Here is a 5,203-nt window from a genome sequence, read left to right as displayed (position 1 = left end):
CGGCTCTAGGAGAAGTCACCGCTAAACTCACCGGTTTAAAGAACCGTGTGTCTCAAATGGTTTCTGCAATCTTCGGTAAGTCACTTTGTTACATACTTCAAATAAATATATTCCATTATAAGCCGCCACTTAACTCATTGTATGATATTTTCAGGTCCCAAGAGCAGCAATCTGAACCGGGATACCATGGTAAAGCTGAAGGCGGTTTACACGCTGGTTGAACAGTTGTACACCGGAGCTCAACGGACGCTTGCCCCTATCTCCCCCGTGAATCAATGGCCGACTCTATTAAGTGACATCTTGAAGAAGCTTTCTATCTTGCCCGGCCGGTTCCAAGAAATCAAGCGATCATGCGCGAGAGCTGGAGCTGTAACAACTTTAAGCTCTGCTAAAGCCTGGGTGCCAGAATTAGACCCGGCAGACGTGGCTAAAGGATACCCCCAGCTTTAAAGAAGATGGAACACCTTTCAACCAAGAAGATTTTGCTGCTTGTGTCAAGGAAACGCGTCCTCGTGCTACCATTATCGGTTAAGAAACCAACCTCACTAAGTATCAGCCGGGTTTTGATGCAGACAATAAGAAGATGGCGACTCCTTCCTATAAAGTGATGGACTTAATCCCGCCTATTCGTAAGCACACTTTCGCCCCTGAGATTGACCCGTCTGGTCTGATTGATGATGAGTCTGAATTTGTCGCCCTTCATGGCTTTGACTGGTCCAAACCCAATTTCCAGACGGTGGAGGAAGACGAACCGACAAGGGGTGAGGCGCAACCATCCAGTCAGCCGGGTCAGGATTCATGAGCCGGGGTCGGTTTATCAGCTGCTATTTGAGACTTAAAAACCATTATCTTTTGGGCTCAAAATGCCTTGTAATGGGCTAGCTTCAAACTTTTTGCTTTAATACTCCCTCGTGCATATTTGGTTGTTTCTATGATACTTCTTTATCCGTTATGTGAAGACACGCCATGTATGCCTGATGATATTATTCATCCTAAAGCCGTTCCTTCATACAACAGAGAAAAAATGTCCTGGCGGTTTACCGCAGGATGGATTATACTGCCCCAACATGAATTTATCATGATTTATAATCAAAGCTGGTGGAAATAATAATCATTAAAAGATATCATACCTATGATGGTTGATCACCCCAAACTAGTGTAATGAGGGTTATAACCCACAACCGGAACCTTGATAAGTATCAGATGTTACCGGTTTATAAATAAAGTTGGACCGGGTGTTGTTAAAAACACCGGATAGTATACTGGCGACTTATAGTCAAAACCAAGCCGGTTTAATGAACACCGGTGCATTAGAACCATAAAGTATGATAAGTGGAATTAAATAAACCTAAAAAACCAAGAGGTTTTGAATTGGCATAATTGTGGCATTGTGCCGATCAAGAGAGTTTAAGCTATGATACGGATACGACCAAAGCCCCCAAGTGATCATCCTGGTGGCCTTATGCCTACCAAGAGAGGTATAAGCTATGGTTCAAATATGTCCAAGCCCCCAAGTGATTTCCCTGGTGGCCTTATGCCTATCAAGAGGGTTTAAGGTATGATTCGAATACGACCAAGCCCCCAAATGATTTCCCTGGTGGCCTTACGCCTATCAAGAGGGTTTAAGCTATGGTTCGAATACGACCAAGCCCCCAAGTGATTTCCCTGGTGGCCTTATGCCTATCAAGAGGGTTTAAGCTATGGTTCGAATATGACCAAGCCCCCAAGTGATATTGTGGTTGTGCCCAAGGGGTACCTATGTTTGAGTTGTGCTTTTACAACAGACTCTTTTTGATCTCTTTTAACTTGGGTAGGAATATATATATATATATATATATATATATATATATATAGTAATACTATTCTAATTCTGGAATTAAAATAACTGTTCGGATCACAATGCACGGCCCGACAGGGGCCTCCCGAACTTCCCAAAACAAAAAAACGCCTCGTCTTATCTCCCCAGATCCGCCATTGCCGCGGCGACCTCCCAGATCCTCGCCGCTGCGCCCAAGCAGCCCCGTGCGCCGCGCCGCCACATCCCTGCGCTGCCGCCTGCGCACCACCGCTGCCGCGACCCACCTCCCCACACCGCCAACTTCTCACCAACGCCGCCACCAGGATCCACACACCTCCACGCGTTGCCGGCACCTGTGCTCGCGCGCGCCGCCGTTCCTGAGCTAGTGCGCCACCGTAGCCGTTCTTGAGCTCGCCCGCCGCCGCCGTTCCCGAGCTCGCGCCCTCCTCATTCCACCACTCGCCTATCCTAGATGATGCCGGCGCTCCAACCTCCCTCCCCCAAGCGAGTCGCCATACATCACCATGGATCCCCATGGCGAACCACGCGGAGACCCTGATCTGGACTTCCAGCTCCTCCCACCTCGCCGTGGGTCAACCCTGTATCCCGCCTCCTTTCTCGGGTCACTTGCGCACCGGGCGCCGTGCGCCACCCCCGCAGCCTGCCTTCTCCCATGCACCGCCTCTGAGCTGGTCATCGCGCGCCGTTCGAGCTTCCAGCCTCGTCTCTCCGCCGTCCGACGCCTCCGCAGGTCGTCTTAGTCAGCCCCGCTGTCGATGATGCTGTTCTCAGCCCCTCCTACCTCATCCACTCCACGCTCCCCTTGGTCCCTCTGCATCTCTCGTGCACAGCCACGACTTGTCCTCCAATGGTCAGCGTACGACAGTGGTTGTTAATGGAAAATTAGACCCACCTGTGCTACTGTTGTTGTTGGTCGTCAGGTTGGCCGTGCCCAAATCCAACAAGGAGGAGTAGTAGTAGCAGGTACTGGAGGAGATCAAATTATGTGATGTGGCGAGGAGTGTTATTTGCAAAATTTCCGTTGGCCTTCTCTAGTTGCGTCCTCATTACTGCTGCTCCAGACAAGTATGGACTACAGGACGCCTCCGCAGCATGACCAAGTGTCAGTCTTTTTCTCTGAACCTCTTCCTTTCTACTTGCACACTCTGAACTTGTTGCACCTGCCGTTATGTGCTCCACCAAGGATGGCAAAAGAAATTTCTATTTTTCCTTTATAGTGTGTGTTCTTATTAGAAAAAAAGAGAAGTCTAGTTTGTAACGATGACATAAAAAGGGCATGAATTCCAATTTGAGAAACCAGGGATTGTTCTCTGTTGTAACCTCTGTTAGTTCCAGATTAAAAATGTATTTGTATTGGGAATTTGATTTTGTATCCTCCAATTTAATGAGAACTAGTTGTAGCATCTGGAATCTCTTGCAAAACATTTTCTAATGCAGGAAAACAAAAATGGGCACATTATTTTGCTCGGCACTGATGTGCATGTCGCTGCCGCCATTGCATCCTCCAGCTCAACCCCACCATTGCAGTCCAATGACTCCAGTTGTAGTCATTCGCCACTGTCGTGCGAGGTAAGATGGATCTCAACATCTTGCTCATCCCTGTCACAGCCATGGCTCCCGGCAGGGCGCTGCCTTCTGAGGAGGGGGCCGGCCTTGCATCCTCCCGCACGAACCCCATAGTGCGCCGCAGCCGGGACCCGCCCTGCAAAGCACTGGCTGTTCACCGCCGTCGGGCCACCACTCCCGGGATCGGGGCCGCTGTGCTCGCCAGATGTGTGCGCGCTAATTGACGCTAATCGAAGCTCATCTCCTCCATTGTGTATGCATCAACAAAAATTGTGTGGGTCGCTGCAGTCCAAGTCGTGCCACAACAGCAGGGCGACTCTTCCAGGACGCATATCATCTCAACCAGCTCCAATTTTGCGTGCATGGGGTGGTGGGTGCTGCTCCAGCAAGCTCCTTCGTCCCCGACCCATCCCTGAATGCGGATGCAGCACTGCAGGTTCCCTACCCATTGTGCCTCCTCTCTGCTTCTTCACTCTCCACTTCTCTAGTTTTTGTGTGTGCACGCAAAATGTTGGCTAAAATGTCTTAGTGCACCAGTACTAGTTTTGTGTGTTCGTTTTCCTTTCTAGCTTAGTCCTTGCTTGCTAATTGATATGGGTTGGATTACTTAAGAGTGTTTTTCATGTGTGTTATGTACTTCAGGTTCAGGTTCACCCTGCATCCCTGATGTAGCGCTACTCCGGCTCCTCCCCCGCTTGCTGCCAGGTCTATCTCTCCTTCCTCCCCTGCTCGCTATCCTGTGAGGAGGTGGACGCGGCTACCTGACGGAGCGAAGCCGGCCTCCCGGCACTGGCAGTTGCAAAAAAATAACAACATCAAGTTCAGAATAAGAAAAATGAGAAGTTCAAGAAGAACAAAGGTGTTGCCTTCACTCAAGCGCTTGCAAATTGTTAGGTTGTAGCTCGTATATTGTTTGCAACTATCTTCAATTTCTTCAGTAGCTCGTACACATTTGCCAAAATCTAGTATTTTCATAATCGTAAAGCTGATAGTTGGCTCGCAGGGACAACCATGTTGATCGTGATTGAAAAAGGATTATGAAATAATATTATTGAGACTGAAGGCCAAGTTTGATGCATGATGTCAAAGGATTCCAAGTCTTTTTCTGAGGCGGTCGATGGCTTTCGAGAGATGCATTCATATCTCACAAGTTTCCAGGGGTTCAAGTTCATCTATATAAGAAGGAATGCCAATTTTGTTGCACATCTATGTGTGAAAGAGGCACTAAAACTTGATGTACTTGCTATTTTTTTCTTGTAACGCCTACCTACCTGATTAAGACTTTTCAATCACAGTTATTTTTGCCTGCCATGCCCTGCACCTTCTCCATCTCAGTGCCACCGTCATGACCCAGCCTCCATTTGGTGGTCGCTGCTAGCTGCTGTTGTTGTGTCCTACCTCGCCCTCTAGCTAATGTTGGTGCGCTACTGTTCAAGTTCAACTAGAATGCTAGAGAGAGATTTCTGCGAGAGTTTAGCTACTATAGTCCTTGGTTTTGTGTTTGAACTTGTTGTCCATGGTTAAAGATTATGATGTGACTTTTCTGCAGATGGTCTTCCTATAGATATATCATTTTCCATCCTTGTTATGTCATCGTTACGGAGCTGGTCTGGAGGATCGGGGGAGAGGTGGTGCGGGAGGGAGGGTGGGCCGCTCGGAGGGGTTAGATGGAGCGACCAGTTTTTATTTTTCGGCGTTTCTGCGATCTCAGAAACATGTGCATCGCCCCTAGGGGATGATGAGTATTTCTATAGGCATATAAAAGAGAATACAAAGAAATCGATCTATTTTTTATGCTTGTACAACCATGTATTTTTC

At 48.2% G+C, this 5,203-nt stretch overlaps 1 long non-coding RNA gene across 4 annotated transcripts; it reads left to right on the top strand.

Annotated features, from left to right (window-relative positions):
* Positions 1-1,900: 1,900 nt before the first annotated feature.
* Positions 1,901-4,696, top strand: LOC125508264. Of its 4 annotated transcripts, none has more exons than XR_007283337.1 (3): positions 1,901-3,821; positions 4,028-4,279; positions 4,389-4,696. It is a non-coding gene; the product is annotated as an uncharacterized LOC125508264 (long non-coding RNA). The 4 variants fall into 4 exon arrangements; XR_007283338.1 differs by having other exon boundaries at positions 4,378-4,696; XR_007283336.1 differs by having other exon boundaries at positions 1,902-3,821; positions 4,028-4,244; positions 4,378-4,696.
* The last annotated feature ends 507 nt before the right edge of the window (positions 4,697-5,203 follow it).

This window comes from Triticum urartu, chromosome 5, assembly GCF_003073215.2.
Source record: "Triticum urartu cultivar G1812 chromosome 5, Tu2.1, whole genome shotgun sequence".
In the NCBI taxonomy this organism is placed as follows: Eukaryota; Viridiplantae; Streptophyta; class Magnoliopsida; order Poales; family Poaceae; genus Triticum; species Triticum urartu.
This window is presented reverse-complemented; position numbering and strand designations above follow the sequence as displayed.